Source organism: Dermochelys coriacea, chromosome 14, assembly GCF_009764565.3.
Source record: "Dermochelys coriacea isolate rDerCor1 chromosome 14, rDerCor1.pri.v4, whole genome shotgun sequence".
Taxonomy (NCBI): domain Eukaryota; kingdom Metazoa; phylum Chordata; order Testudines; family Dermochelyidae; genus Dermochelys; species Dermochelys coriacea.
In genome coordinates this window covers 10,071,665-10,088,609 of record NC_050081.1, presented here as the reverse complement: position 1 = coordinate 10,088,609, position 16,945 = coordinate 10,071,665, and the positions used below count along the sequence as shown (strand labels likewise).

The following is a 16,945-nucleotide window of genomic DNA, read 5'->3' as shown; positions in this document are numbered from 1 at the left end:
CACCTTTCTTGAGTGAATCTCTGTTTCTTCTTCAGGAGGTGTCTACCCTAACGGTTTATCCCAGGAGTCACGGGGTATGCTGCCAACTTGGATGTTTTAAACATCTACCAGCTTTGGAAAGTGGGTAAAATCATCATCTTGATATCTTGAGACCTTGCCAGGACATTTTCATGTCCCTTCCTATTTGCATTTAAATTGGGGTTTCCATCACCTTTCTTTTGGACAGGGAATAAGGCCTGGAAGTGTTGCCATTAGTTCTACCTCTGGTCTATTATTGGTCAGCCAGGATGTTGGAACCCAACATCCCATCTCTGATTGGCAAAGGCTTCACCTCCCAACTCATCTGAAGCTTACTCTGGAATCCAGAGTGCTTGTTTTTTGCTACATGTTAATCTAATCGTTATGCAGATCTTACTCAGTAAGGGGGGAATTCACCCCTGTATAGAAGTCTGTACAGCACTAAAATCCCCCATAAACCCACAGAAGTAGAGCTGAGTGAATAATTAATTTTTTTTTTTTTTTTTGGTTTGTTGGAAAAAACTTTTGTTTCAGGTCAACCAAAATGGAATGTTTGTTTTTGTTTTTCTCACTGAAACAAATGTTTTGGGTCCAATAAAATGTTTCATTTCATTTTCAGGTGGTTGGGTTTTTTTTAATCTCTTTAAAATGTAAATCTAGCTAAGTTTCAAAACGAAATGTCCTTCTGAAATGAAAAGACAAAATGTGTTGTTTTGACGTTTTCAGATTGTTTTCCTTTTACTGAACCTATTTGTTGAGTTTGACCTGAATTTGAAAATAGTTTTGGTTGACCCAAAACTACATTTTTGGCAAGTAAACTATCCATAAGAAAAATCTCACCCAGCTGCACTCAGATGTGGAACTTAAACAGTGCAAAGGGCCAGCACACAGTCTCTGCACAGGAGTGAATACCACTCCAAATCCTTCCTATTTCCTTTTTCAAATGCTTTGTGCTAAACTACCTAAAAACAGAGGTGAATCCAAACCAACCGCCTGGCAGCCTTGACCGCCTGGAGCCCCTATTCTGAATGGCCCAGCAATGGCCCATCACTACTTCAGAGACAGGTTCAGAACAGTGAAAATACCAAGTCATGCATGATTGGAAGATATCAGTGGATCATTTTAATAGAGATAGGTCAGCTCAGAGGGACATTTATTACTACCCAAAGCTCAAATTGAGCCCAACTGCACCTTGAAAAATCTCTGTTAATTTCACATACTATTTCATAGATCTCTGCTCTCCTGGTTTTGGCAGGATTCAGCCTGCCGTGAGGAAGGTAACTTGTGACTAATGTCTGACCAAACTGAAACCAGGGAGTACAGAAAATCTTTAAAAGAAAAGGAGTACTTGTGGCACCTTAGAGACTAACAAATTTGTTAGTCTCTAAGGTGCCACAAGTACTCCTTTTCTTTTTGCGAATACAGACTAACACGGCTGCTACTCTGAAAGAAAATCTTTAGCAATTCCTATTTGCACAAGAAATCAAACCTGAAATCTTGACCAAAGGACACAGGCTTCCAAACACTGGATGTTTTCACAAAGCTTCTGTACCTTTGAGACTTGCCCATTACTACATTTTACCTTAATAGGTCTGGCTTAACAGGGCGATGCCTCTAATAATATCTGGGCTTTTTCTCATACAGTTACAGTAGCAACTGATAAAAGTTGTCCTGGACCTCCTTTGTCCTAGCTATATTAAACTCATCTTCCTTCTGACAGGCCTGATTCAAAGCCAGTTGAAGTCAAAGGATATAGGGTCTGATCCATTGGCTATCTTGCATTCAACCCCTTACTTTTGACAGATGTGTTTACACGTGGAGGTATGATTGCAGCATGGGGAGCAATAGCAATGAAGCCACAGCAGTGCATGCTAGCCGCTCAAGTAAGTACCCCATGTCCCGGGTGGGCTTATATAGCCTGTACTGCTAGCCAGATTAAAACTGGGTTGGGTATGTCTCTGCATGCTGCAGTCACATAGCCCCATTGCAGAGTACATGTACCCTCTGATTAGAAATGTCTTTACCATCTAGGCTGGTACAGTTTAGGCCATTGAGCTACCAGGTTTATAGGCAAAACTTCTTAACCTATCATTGTTTTACATTAAGCCCAGTTGTTGCCCAGCTCTTAATTTGAGACAGATCCTATCTCCTGCCTTCCTGGAATGTACTGACAGAGACACCCCATCTTGCACCATTTTAGTTGCTCTGCCTCCGCTATCAGCGGAAATACTTTCCCAAGGACCTGGTACCCGAAAACACCAGAGATAAGATATAGAGAAGCTACATTAAACAACATAGCAAGTCAAAGATTTATTTTTTCTAATCCTGTCTGTCCTTATCAGGCTCCACTTTTCCACCACCCACACTCTTTCCTTTGCTGTTTTTTTTTAGCTTAGATTGTGTTTCCAGCCTAGCAGATGTATGGCATTTAAGCATCACGTCTGAAGTCTCCCGTTCCTTCCTTGGCCCAAGATTCTCATGGTGTTTTCAGTACACAGCAATCCACACAGCATATATTTTTGAGCCCAAAAGACAGTTGCTTTCCTACCAGCCTGCTCATGTGTCAGTCGACCTTCATACTGTGGAGCAAGGAGGTGACTTAGTGTCCGTTTGTGATCTAGCCTATAGTAAGGGGAAATGCATCATTGCCTTTCCCCTGGAGCAGCCTGGGAGGGAGACTGTTACTCAGGAAGGCAGCAGTAGTGCCCGCCTCCACGCACCACCCACGGATGTGCCTCAGCCCTGCTTCGTGGTGCTCACTGGGTGCCAACTGTGGTGTTGGCTTCTGTAGTGTGGACACGTGGGAACTAATCTGACACCCTCCGTATTTTACTGCCATCCCTTGAATTCCATCCCTGCCTACAGCTGAAGTCAAGCACACTGCCTCTAGTAATGCTCAGGGGCATGAGCCCCTTCTCTCCAGGGACTTTAATAACACCTCGCTGCAATGCAAGGGCTGCAGATTTGCCAGTGGAAATGAAGCACATAGCATCTGACACATTCAGTTGCCCACAAGTGGGTGGGTAGAGAAATGAACGTTGGAATATATAATCTGCTTGATGCATCATTGAGGGCCTGCCTGACTCATTCACTCTGGGCTGGATTGTGCTGTGCCCCTGGGTGGGTGTGCAAGAGAGGTGAGGATGCCCTTGGGTGACCTTTGCAGGAGTAATACACAATCACAGTCTGCAACCCCATAAGAATAAGGATTCTGGAGACTACGGCTGGTTGGCCCTACGAGGAAACCTACCGTGAATCAAACCTCCGTCCAAAGACACTAGGGTGATGGGGAAGGGCTCATCCAGATCTGTACTTCGTTGACTTGATTTCTGCGATAGGCTGTGGCAAAATCTGGGATCTGAATGCTCCCAAATTTTGCTGAATATCGGATTCATACTGAGCCCTTCTCTCTGTTGCTCTGTATCTTTCAAGGGGAGGCAGGTGGCTCCTGTGATTTTGGTCTGTATTACTATTGTTGCTGCTCTCTTAGGGCATGTCTGCACTGCAGTTTTATAGCCCCGCAGCCCAAGTCAGCTGACCTGGGCAAGCCACAGCCATGCGACTGGTCTTTTATCCTAGTGTAGATGTACCCTTAAGGGCCCAGTCCTACAAGATGTTCATTGCCCTCAACTCCCACCGACTTTAATGGGATTTGAGGGTACTCAGCACATTGCAGGAGTGCTCAGCATCTTGCAGGATCGAGCCCTTGGGGCTCATTCCAACTCCTGTCGAAGGCAATAGACAGACTCCATTGACTGTGGGAGTTAGGTTTGGCCCTCAGTTGCTTTTGGTTTGTTTCAGACGTGGTGCGATGGGGTCTGCGAGCCCCACATTGAAGCAGGGCACAATACTGGGCTAGGGAGGCCCCGCTCCTTAACAGGTGCAAGGCATATTTAAAAGACACTGGTAGCATAGGGGGCGGGGAATGAGCTCCATGTGGCACCAGGAAGCCAGGCAGATGCTGAGAGCTGTGCAGGGAATGGCAACCACTTGGTGAAGGCTGTTCTAGCAGCAGGAACTTGGGTTCCCCTCTCACCCCTTTGGGAGTTGAAAGCTTAGGGAGAGATTGATCGACTGACCTGGGCACTAAGAACCTAAGGAGAGTCTGCTGAGCCAGTGACCACACCCCAAACTGAGGCACTCCAGACTAATAGGAAGTGACCAAGGGGGTAACATAATTTGGGGTGCTCAGTAATTGGGCTGGATATGTGGAGAGACTCCCTAGGGCCCTGGGTCAGGACCCAGTGAAGTGGATGGGCCAGGTCTCCCTACCTGGCCCCCCCTGCTCCTTTGTAGTGACGAGCTCTGTGGGAGAACTTGGAGCACGGGAGGTGACTGAAGCTGCAGCTGGGGCTCCCCTCTGGGACGACTAGACCAGCAGAACCTGTAAGGCCATGAGATGACCATGAGGCCAGCTGGTCACTAGACCTTCCCACTCCACCTGGTTACCACCTGACTCTCCTCATAGGGATTCATAGCTTGAGCATTGTCAGGAAGTTCTAAAAAGCTCAGCCATAATCTTATTTACAGAAATGAGAAGAGTCCATCTCGCGTGGCGGTGGTAACAGGCATGCAGTCCCCCAACTATACGTTTATGGCACCCTTTGAAGGCAACGCTTTCAGCAATTCATTGCGCCCGTTTTTCCCCAAGCTTCTGAAGGCGCATTAACTACAACTGCCAATAAGCCTCTGGTGAACAATTACCCAGAGCAGCAAGGCCCCCCGTTCAGGGCTAATTTCCATGGAAATTAGCTACTTTCACCTGACAACATTCTGAATTATATATTTAATATTTGTGGTGACATCCAAGAATCCATGTTACACCAAGGGGAAGGGAGGGAGAAGCTTCCATAAAGAACTTACTCAAAACAACAATTGCAGCGAGGTTCCTTCCACATCTAGAGCTGGCTGGGAATTTTCTAACAAAACGGTTCCGACAGGAGTCAATTCCAGTTTGTTAAAATTGAAACTGTGGGCCAGGGTTGGTTTTGATGAATTTCTCATTTCAAAATAAAAGTAAGTGTAGAACTTGTCAAAACAGCCTGTTTTGACATTTTCAAAATGAAAAGGCTCCGTTTGGGGCGGAAATGAGTTTTGGTGTAAAAATAAATTAAATGTATCGTTTAAAAGAAGGGTCAGTTGAAACGGTTTGAAATAATCTAAACACGAAACATTTTGACCTGATCCAATTTTTTTTTTTCACGAAATGGATGAGTTCGACTTTTCATCCTGATTTGGGATGGGAAATTTTAAATCGCCAAAATTTTCACAGAGCAGGAAAATCATTTCCCATCCAGCTCTATCGAGGTCATATTGTGGACTTGATTCTGCTGCAGTTAAATTTGATCCTAATGCCTTCAATGGCAGCAGGATTGGGCCCAAGATGCAGGGGAGATGATTTTTTTTCTTACCTTTTGTGAGCTTGCATAATTCAGCAGCCCAGCACAGGACTGTTATATTTCTCCCCAAATGTGAGGGCCTCATTTTCAGCCAGGATTCAGCTGAGCTTACCTTTTTGTGCCTGCATTTTTTTGCATCACCAATGATTTGTGAGTGCAAATCATACCACTGAGATGACTAAACACTTGGCTCCATTCATTTCTACCTGCAACAACAGGTGACCTGCTGGCCTCTTGTAGCGAAAGCTCGAGTCAGTGGAGGTGGAGAAAATAGGAGGTTTTCTCTCCACACAAGGCTTGTCTAGACCAAATCCTAGCATCCATTAGTGAGCATGAATATTAAGGATCAACTTGTGGATGGCCCTGCAAGGTTGCTCCATGAGGAGGAGAAGATGCAGACCAATCTTTCTTCCCCCGCCCTTTCTCACTCCTACCCAATGCCCCAGCCTGAGATTTGCATTTTTAAAGGTTTTTGCATCTCCTGTGGTGCTGTTTTGCCATAAGCATAAAGCTCTTCTTGTTCACGAGAAACAGCACTTTGCATAATGAAAGTGAAACAAGCCCATGCACAAGGTGGGGGTGGAGGGGAGCCGGTGGTTCCTTGAATTCTCATTGCTCCATCACCTCTTTCCAATCTGCATTGCTCATTGCCTTCAACAGGCAATCTCAGGGGAGGAAACAAGGGAAAGGAGTCAGTAACAACTGCTATAAATAGATGGTGCTTCGAGGAGCACTTTGTATTACATTCAGTATCCCTGATAAAGGGATTCCAGAAAACCAGGCTGGGAAAGCAAACTGTGTTCTGTTGGTGTTTGTTGTTCTGTGGCTGGGGAGGGAGAGGAGGTGGAGAGATGTGCAACAGTGTGTGGGATGACAAGCCTTTTCAGAGAGACACGCAAGGGGAGAAATGACTTGTTACAGAACTTTATTTGTAAAGTGATTCAGCCCCACAGCGTTCCAGCACAGCACAATCTTAAATGGAAGCCAGAAAACAAAAAGGTGAAATCACAGTATGAGCCCAAGCCCAACCCTTGCACCCAAAGTGCCCTGCCCCACCTCTCCCACTCCCTCAGAAAGTTGGGAAAGTCTGGTCCAGATCCTGGCATCTTGATCCATGTTGAGTAGTACTCTGCGAATAGTCGTGTTAACTTCAGTGTGCTTATCTAGTGAGTAAGGTGCTACCCAACAGGAGGAGGAGTACCAGGATCTAGCCCTTTGAATCTAGATCTGGATCCGACATCCCAACTGACCCTTATCTCTATCAGGGGCTGAACCAAAATGCTCGATCTGAACATACACTGAACTCTGAGAAAGTCAGCTCTGAATCCAGATCCAGTACCTCTAGTAACATGGTTTCTTTGCCAAATAAAGTACCCACACTGGAATAGAATAAAACCCAATCACAACTAAATCAACCCCCACAAAATGAAAGCAAAAGATGGAAACGACAAATAAAGACAGGTAAAAACCAAACAAGGGAGGTGGGAGGACAGAGAAGTCAGGGCACAAGACAACGGCAGGAGCAATTAAGGAGGAACTAGTAGCATGCCCTCCTCAAGAGGTTGTGCTCCATCTCATGCTGCTTCTGGCTCCGCTCCGGTGCTGAGCAATAGCAAAGAGGAGCTGTGCAGCAAGTAATGGTGTTGCTGCCGGAAAGTGAACATTCTGACATAAGTAAGCATTAGTAACATGCTTAGTGTTTGCATTACTTTAATGATCCAGCCCAGGGGGGAGATGGCTGGAAGGACGTCTCATGAGGCTGTTGAATTTGTATGTGATTTTATTTTAGGAGGATGGAAAAAAATTCTCATCAATGTCACATGTATAATGCAGAGGAGAAAATTGCTGTGATCCATTGTTCTGGGAGTTTTCATTACATCAAAATCATCAACAGGAGTCAAAGTGGCTTTTGGGGGGCCTGAAATTGATCAGCATGCCTGTCATTTTTAAACTCCTTTCTGATTTTTGCCATTTTGCTGGAGCAGCTGGACAAAAGATGCATTAGCTGGTGGGGCAGGAGTCCCACATTCTACCACGGTTATAATCTAGGGATGGGCTCCAACACCAACATTCAGATTTCCTATTGTTCAGGATGTTTGGCTTGTCCCAATGTAATGGGGCCTGCTGGACAGGAAGATTGGACCTGTGATTAAGGCACTAGGACTTGGAAGATCTAGATTCAATTCCTGACTCAGCCACAGGCTCTCTATGTGACCTTGGACAAATCACTTAATCTCTCTGTGCCTCCGTTCTCCATCTGTAAAATGGGGACAACAATTGTGATGGGATCCCTGGGTTACAGCCTAGGACCATGGGACCGCTGTGCCTCCTGAACTCTCTCCAGCCTGGACTGTCTCTCACAGTGCCTGGCTAGTGACCAGCAGCAAACCCCTCTAGGCGTTGTGATCACTCAGCACAACAGCATGTGGAGCCCCACACCCAGGGAGATTGCATGAAAGCTTCCAGAGCCACTCCTGAATCACACAGAGAAAGGCACTAGCCAAATCCCCCCCTCAGCCTTGTACCTCAGGAATATATTGTCTTGCACTGATCAAGGTGGGCAGTGCAGATTTTTTAATTGGTTCACCACTTCAGCAATGGAAAGTGGGCCTACACCAGCCTTTGCAAAACCTGAGCAGATTTGCCACACACTTCATACAAACTCACTGGTAAAGATCAACAGTTAAACAAATGTATTGACTATAAAATATAGATTTTAAGTGATATTAAGTGATAGGCAAAAAGTCAGAGTTAGTTAGCAAAGGAAATAAAATATAAGAACACAGTCTAAACTCTCAACCCTATTAGACTGGGAAACATCTGTATTAAGCAAATTTTCTCACCCCACTGGATATTGCAGTCCTTAATATACAGGTTTGTTCCTTAAACCTGGGCCAGTCTCCTGTGCTGGAGTCTTGTCTTCTTCTCAGTGTCTTAGTTGCTTGCAGTGTAGGTGGGGACAGGAGAAGGGCCCAGCATATGGCCTCTATTTTATACCCTCAGTCCATGTGCTTGGAGAGCATAAGTCAGGCACATCTGGGTGCATTGCTAGGTCTCGACGCAAGGTTGAGCAATTCCCCTGGTGTAGCCTCATGCAGGTGAGTCATTGCATTGTAGCTCCCTTGCTGGACAATGGCTGTTGATGGGTTGTTTGACACCCCGCCTGGGCATTGGTTACTTTCCTTGCTGTTGCCTCTGGGGAGCTAATATCTGGCTGATTCCCCAACTTACAGCATGTTTTAGTGACCACCATACAACACAATTCTCATAACTTCATATGCATTAATGATGCACATATATGGATAGAGAAATGACTTTCAGCAGATCATAACTTTTACCCTGATACCTCAAATGCTTTATATGCAAGATCACGATTGTATGAAAATGAAAAATATGGGGGTTCCAGGACGCTCCCCCAAGTTATAGAATGTGACCGATATTACCTTTCTTTCATCATTTGCCTCTATTTAGACTGTAAGCTATTCAAGGCAGAGACTCTCTTACTTGGTTTATTACAGCACCTAGCCCCATCTAGGCAGTATTGTAATAACAGTGTACAATGTGGATCTTCTGGATCTGTGTTTGGATTTGGAACATCCCTTAGAGGACAGTGGTCTTTGCTTCTGGGATTTTGGCTTGTTTCCCTCTCTAGGATCTAGTCTGGGTGTTTTTTACACCAATATATCTGACCCATTGCAAATAGAAATCACATGCATACGTCTCAGGGTGCATTGAACCAGGGGAGCTTTGCCTTCAGGATCTGCTGTTGACCAGAGTGTCTGCTGAACACAAATCCGAACAGTTTCTTATGGCCAGGCATCTGGAGTAATGTTTCTTCTAGGCCAGTTATGAGGATGTGGCCAGCCCTCTGCTCCTCCCTCTGCACGAGACATAGGCTGCTAGAGGACAGGCTCTTCTTGGCCTGTTGCTTCCCCATGCTGATGGACCACTCACACCACAAGGATTGGGATGTCGAGTTCACAGCTCTTCAGGCTCCCAGGTTCTTGGGAGTTGCTTGAATTAAGCTATTAAGTCTCAGTACTAAAGTGAGCAATTAAAAGCTTTATTGAGCACGTCTACCCTGCCAGGGTATCTGCTTATCACTAACTGAACCCTGCGCAAACATGCACGGGGCTCAGCACATAACAGAATGGACCTGCCACCTCTTCGGTTGTTCCAAAACTATGATCAAGAATCTGGAGGGTCCATCCCTGGGAAGCATGGGTGGGGTTTTCCAAAGCACTCGGTATTGGCCTAACTCTTGCCATTGACTCAATAGCAGTAAACTCCCATTTATCTCTTTTGAAAATCCCTGTGTCAGCCAGCAATGTCTTGGTAGACAAGTCTAAGCCACGATCAACTCAGCCTGGTGAGCTCTTAATGTCGGGGTTGAGTTTGGCAGACTGCTTTTTGGCTAGCTCAGATTTCCACCTGCGGTTCCGCTTCGTTGACCCATCCCTAGTGGGTGCCCATTACTTAAGATGAAACTATAACCCGAGCATCTTTCCTGTTGTTCACCACAAGAGCACCCTCAGAAATCTAGCTCGGTTTTTTTTTTCATTGTTTTTCTCTTTGGGCTCTTATTTTATGGATGTTCATTATGGTTTTCTTCACAGCTAGTTCCTTGGACCTTACACAAGATGTCATTATTTTCCTTAAGCATAAGGAAGTCAGAGGAATTGCTTTTGGGCAGAACCTCTATTTTCAAGAGACATTCTCTGCCTCATCCCTATTTTTCCTTTCTGAAGAATTTAAGATCTCAGAATCTGGGCTGATTTTGGTTTGTGCTCAGTGGTGTTTGGCATTTTTTGTAGAAGATGGAGGTGTGTGTTGCCATGGTGAACCATTCCTTCACTCCTTATTTCCCCATAGAGAAACCAATTTAGAACATTCAGAGTGCTGTGGATCGCTCTTTGGAAGGAGGCTGAAATGAGAGAGAACTGGCAATTGATTGCTTTTAATTAAGGCAGCGACATCATATTGATTTCGTAATCCTTCAAGTAAGTGCTGTTTTGTGTCTAAATCAATACTTGCTTTTGCACTCTGTTTTGCTTTCAAGTTTCTATCTTCTGTATTGAGACAAAATCCTCTGCTTAAAAATAAAAATATTTATATATCAAATCCAAGATGCTTTGCAAATGACATTACTAATAATATTCATGCAAATAATTAGTAATATTGTGGGAGCACCTCCTGTCAGCTAGGTTCTTTCCGGAAACCTCCCTGCGGCCCGTGCCGCTTCCCGCAGCTCCCATTGGCCGGGAACGGTGAACTGCGGCCACTGGGAGCTGCGGGCAGCCATGCCTGTGGATGGTCAATGTAAACAAACTGCCTTGCAGCTCGCCAGCAGATTACCCTGATGGGCCGCAGGTTGTCCACCACTGCTTTAGGTGGTACCAAAAACCAGTAATAAAAGAAGCCGAATAATAGGCAATTTATATGCATGTCCATTCATGTTTATATGGCACTACACTGGGATTTCTTTGTGTCTTGTGGTCTTACAGAACTGAAATCTTGGCTTTTTCCTGTCTTTTTCCTCTCCTTTATTTCATATGTTGTTTATTTCCTTAGTTATCAATGCTAGAACATCATTTTTTCAAAGGGTATTCACTGGAAAGGATGTAAAATTGAAACATAGGCTTTCTGGAGCAACAAGCCTGGGTTTTAGCAGGCTAATCCTTTTTAACAGGGGGAAAATAACCCTGTATAGGCAATTCAAAAGCAGATCAGTAAAGCCAAGAATCCAGGTTATTTAAAAAAAACTGCAAAGGAAGATAACTGAGAAAAGATGCAAAAAGAAAAGGAGTACTTGTGGCACCTTAGAGACTAACAAATTTATTAGAGCATAAGCTTTCGTGAGCTACAGCTCACTTCATTGGATGCAGGAAACCTGTGAGAAAAGATGCTCACTGAACAAAACTCTAAATCCCTCACTGCACACACAAGAATGGATTTGCTGCCTCTTTGCTCCTTTTTACCTTCCCTCATCAAACTGAGAAAGAAATAGATGTTATTGAGGGAAGCTTATCTCTTTCTTGGACAGAAAAACAAACAACAACCTGTGTATAGTGCAGGGAGACTTCCCACTTGGATAAGCTAACTCATCCTGAGATGCTGCTGAATCTGATGGGGATGAGTTTATTATACAACCACCAAGGTACTCACTGAAATGCTGTGGGTCTGAAATAGTCAAATATAATAGCCTTCTGCGGGTCCCACCAAAGTTATCCACATCATATTCTCAGATTAACCAACTCACCACCCCATCTGCCTCCTGATCCAGAGTTTCAATTCAATTGTGAACTTTGCACATATCTCACTTGTCATATTCTATTCCCAGCCTTTGAAGGGCCCAGTCCGCCTCCCACTGAAGTTAATGGAAAGACTCCCATTGATTTCAAAAGGTGCTGAATAAGGCCACTTGCCCTTTCCCCCCCAACCCCAATAACTGCTCACTCACTCTTTTCTGGCTGCGGTCCCCAGGCACTCAGTTTAATAGCACAGTTGTAATCATCCTACTGAGGAGAGAGCACATGGCGTGCCGTGCCTTTCCCTTTTCTCTGAAAGGTTACTTCCAGGGGGGTTGTATTATGACTTCTGCATCCCCATTGGCTATGCAGCATCCTTCCCAATAAGGGAGCCAAAATTGTTTCTAGTCCAGCTGCATGACCCTATACCCATCACATCCTGATATAATTTGATTTCCTTTTTGATAGCCCTCCCAGCGTCTAATTGAAATGGCCCCACTGGATGCTTAAGTGACTTATATGGGAAGCTGGAGCGTCCAAGTAGATGGAGCATCAGAGTGGGAGTCAGGAGACCCAAGTTCTATTTTTAGCTCTTCTACGGAGCACTTTGTGACCTTTGGGAAGTCACGTCACTGCCCTATGCCTCAGTTTCTCTTGTCTGAGAAACAGGGGTAATGATACTTACTTTCCATTGGGAAGAGCCTAGAGATCTACAGATGAAAAGCAAAGTGTTGTTATGCTATCCCGTTTTAATATTAAAGCAAATGAAACCCAGTTTTAAATTAGATATAATATTCAGCTGGCTCAGCAGAGCCATAAATTAGACCTTGATTATCTGGTCTGTTAGAAATCTTGAAGAGACAGTGAAATGGAGAGCAAGGCTAAGCCGACCAATTTCTAACTGAAAAAAAATATAGGCCAGCTTCGAAGGAAAGATTTAGGAAGCATTCTTGAGGGATTTGTGCGACGCAGCGGCTGAAATAAGAGCATGAAACTGCAATTAAAAATTAGAAAGAGATACAGGTTATTTGACCTTCTTTTAATCAGAGATGGAGAAAAACCCTGCCTAGACGTAAGAGCACAAGAGAAATGCTTCTTCCCCTGCCAGGAATTTTAGTGCCAATGAAAGGCTGCTTTGGAAAAGTTTGTTTTAAACTCAGCTGACTGAAGGAAGGAAGCTATTTTTCTTCTGTGTAGCATGGGTCACTTTCAGAACCCCGACTGACTGGCAGAAATGAGCCAAGAATGGCTGTTGTTGAGTTATGTTATGGTAGTGCCCAAAAGCCCGAAGTGAGATTCAGGGAGGGGGGAGGGAGAGCTGGTGGTAGGCTCTGTTCAAATGCATAGAGACAGACAATCTGCATACAGTTAATAGACAAGGGGTAGAAGATGAGATGGAAACACAGGGAGGCAAAGTGACTTGCCCAAGGGCACCCAGCCAGTCATTGGCAGAGCTGGTAATGGAATCCAGATCTCCTCAGTCCAGAAGGATTCCACAGTCTCCTCCAGTGCCCCACACATTAGACCACACAGGTTCTAAATCCATTTCACTGCGCTTCTACCCAGATTCAAATCCTGTTCTCATTTGGAGAAGGGTCTGAAGCAAAACTCAAGATCCCCAGCCAGAGGAAGCTGAGCTCCAGTCTACACCTTCAGCTCTCATTAGGATGAATGGAAAGTACATGTGTAGATGTTCTAGGCATTCAGAGGAGTAAATAGAACCTCTGTGTATTTTTATATATCCCTGACCAGAGGGAGGTTGTATTAGTATTAACTGGTTATTGGCAGTTGTATTGAACTATTTATTGGCAGTATGCACGCCTTCAAAAATTGTTGCTTCTTTCCACTCCACCTGAGTATTTCATTGTTGTGTCCTTGAAGGCTTATGTCAATAAAGAAGATTCTGTGAGATGAGTGGGACATGAGCTGTACCATCAGGAGGTTAAAGATATGGTAAGAGATCGTCCAGCATTCTGGACAAGTCTAATGGATAGAAAAGGTGAACCTGTTCAGAGAGTGAAAATCTTTAAGGATCCGTTAAGAACCGTGGGCCAGATCCTCAACTGGCATAAATCAGACTAGTTTCAGTAAGGAGCTGAGCCTGTGTTTCTGTTTATCTTTTGTTTCCACCTTATAAGCTTCTATAATTGTCAACTATTGTTTTTTCTCATAATCCCTAATTTTAAACCTTATAGCTTCATCCCTTGCAAGAGATTCATTTCCTTGTACAGCTAAAAATTACTTTCTAAAGCAAAACGGCCTGCAATATTTAGATCTCCAAAAAGGGCCTGTTGCCATAATCTGCATTTCAGACCAGCTTGTCTCACGGGATTATCTCTTCAAGAGCCTTTGTGTTGCGCAAAATATTTTGTAGATAATGTTCATCAGGTTTTTTGGATATTTTTCTGCGGCTGTTTGTCCTGCTGGCTCAGAGTTCTTGCAATGTGTTCAACTGAATTTCATCTCAGTGCATCCCACAGAGAGCTGACATCAAATATTCATCCAGAAATTGAACTGAGAACTAATGACTCACTTTCCCTGATGTGCATAATGTCCTTTTATAGTAGACAGTTGTGCCTGTACTTAGAGTAGGTTCAAAGTTGAGCCCTGAGTGTTGAAATCATCCAGAGGAGGAAGCTCATTTTAAAATGTATACACAGAGAGAGATAATGGCATTGGGGAAAAGTCTCCAAAGCCTCAGGAAAGAAAATTTGCGGTCACCAAAAATTATTAAAAGTGGGGAAAACAGGGCACAGAGGAAAAAAAAGATAAATGAAAAGAGGGTGTGACATAAAAGTATGAGCAGTTAGGAGAAACCTGCATCTTAATTAGGATGGATCTTCCTTTCCTGGCCTGCTGTATATGGAGAAGTGGGTGAGGGTGTTGGGTTAGTGTTTTATGTTCTGCAGATGGCCTCACAACTGCCTGGCACATGTTTAATTTTATACTTATATGGTACCATGTTGTAGCCGAGTGAGACTCACCGGTGCAGCACCTCCTGCTGGTCGCCTTGGGAAGTAGCTCTTTCCAGCCTTTGGAACGCCCTCTGCCCACCAGTGTCTCGCCTGCCACTGGCCCATGTCCCTCCCAGACCCCAGTGCCCTTTTCCTCAGGCTTCTGCCCCAGCAGTATCCCCCACACTCTGGGTCTCCCCTCCCAGGGGAACCCTCATCTCTCTAAACCCACCTTGCTACTGCCAGTCATCATATAGCCCCTGCTCACTGGGGCAGACTGCAACCTGTAATGGCCACTCATCATTGGCAAGGGGTTAGGACCTGCTGCCTCTGCCTATCCTCAGGCTGCCCCTCTGCAGCCCCAGTACCTTTGTAGGCCTTAACCAAGGCCTGCAGCCTTGGGGTTTGCCAGGCTGGAGCTCCCCAGCTCCCTTTCCCAGCACTGCTTTGCTTCAGGTATCTTGCTCCCAGGCAGCTAGCCCTTCCCACTCCAGGGATAGAGTGAGACTCTTACAGCTCTTGGCCCTCAGCACTCTTATAGGGCTAGCTGTGGCCTGATTGGGGCATGGCCCCAGCTGTGGCTACTTCCCCCAGTCAGCCTAGCTTTTCCCAGCCGCAGCCCTCTGCAGGGCTGCTTTTACTATTGGCTCCCCCAGGCAGCCCTCTCCCAGGCCTTTTTAACCCCTTCAGGGCCTGAGTAGTGTGACCACCCCACTACACACGTATCCCAAAGCACTTTACAAATTGTGGGCCAAATTCTGAAGTTCTCACTCTGTCAAAACTCCCATTCAGTGAAGACTAAGAACTTCAGAATTTGATCCAATGTGTAGGAAGCCAGTGGCTATAGTTTAAAATCAGTGTTCATATTCTGCTCTTGATTGTGATTGTCTGCGCACAATAATAATTTGACATGTAACAAACACTTACATTCTGACATGTTTTTATACAGCAGAAGCCACAAAGAGCCTGGATCATTTACTTTCTGTTTGTGAACCAATTATCATGAGCAGTGTAGAAATGTGTAACTCTGGGAACATGATAGCTAACTTCTGCTTCCTCCTGTCCCTTTATTGTTTTGAAAAACTGTGGGCCTCAATCCTGTCTCTAAAATTATGCATGCCATGCTATTTGGAGTTACTCGTGAACATATGTGCTAACTTCAGGGCAGACTGCCACAAACCAGGGCACAAACCCTAAATTGGTTGGGTGTTCTAAAATTAGATTTCACCAACCAAGAATAAGGTGTGAACTCCTCAAGCACTGTAACAGCCTTAACATGGAGTCAGAGACAGACCCATTGGGCATCCAGCCTATCTTGCCACCCAGGCAAGCCTACCTTTGTGATAGATGGTCCCTTACACCAAAAATCACAACAATATTCAAGTTACTCCTAGTTCCAAAGGACCAGTCACTTACCCCTGATCAGTGGTACTTTCGATTTCAAACCAAAGGCCACACTTGTAGCCAATTCTGTAATAAACTAACTAAAGATGTATTAATTAAGAAAAATAAATTGTAATTATTTACATGTTTAAAGCAAGTAAACACACACACACAAATGAGATACAGTCTTAGCTTTCAAAAGACGATAATAGCTACTTTAATAGACAAGCTTTATATGTCCTTTAGGGCTAACCCATGATAAACAGCTGGGGACCCGTTATTTATGCTTGGAAATCTTCAGCCCTCGGAGTTCAAGTAGCATGGGGTATAATTTCTCCTTAACAGTGATTTTTATTCCCTTCCCCTTAGTGTTCAAGCTGTGCTGGGATGCAGGTTTGTGCACATACCCTCTTCTAGGATGTGGAGGAAGCAATCAAAAAAGTCGTTTGTCCACTGATATTCCACAATGGCTTGTCTGGTGTCTATAGGCCTTCTTTTGTTGGAGAAACTAGTATTTCACACTTGGTAATGCTTCTCCCCTGACTGTGGGGATTTACAGCCTTAGCAAACATTTTTATAGTTGTATAGTTTTTTAGAGCAAACCCTTAAATATCACCTTATAACGTGGGATGCAGACATTATAAGTAAGATGAATACATGCAGCATCCTCCAAGCATTTCATAAAGTCTTAACACTAAGCACATTCTTATCATTCTAATGTCTATTTTAACAATACTAACACACAGGCGAACCAGACTGGTCTCCAGCTATGCATTTGTCAGTGTTCGGTGAGGCCCAGGGGACTTGACATGAACTGGCATCTGGTCTACCAGCATCACAATGCACTTACAATTTTGTGCATGCAATTTCTGCCTGATGGACAATTTGATTGTGTGCGCAAGTATCCATGTACTACCTAAGCTGTCTACAGTGACTATTGCTT

The 16,945-nt window shown here is 44.5% G+C and overlaps 1 protein-coding gene across 2 annotated transcripts in view; it reads left to right on the top strand.

Moving 5' to 3' along the window:
- The window catches only part of RAB11FIP4 (RAB11 family interacting protein 4), a 220,178-nt gene that overhangs the window by 109,844 nt on the left and 93,389 nt on the right, over positions 1-16,945 (top strand). The gene's annotated exons all lie outside the window — the stretch shown is intronic.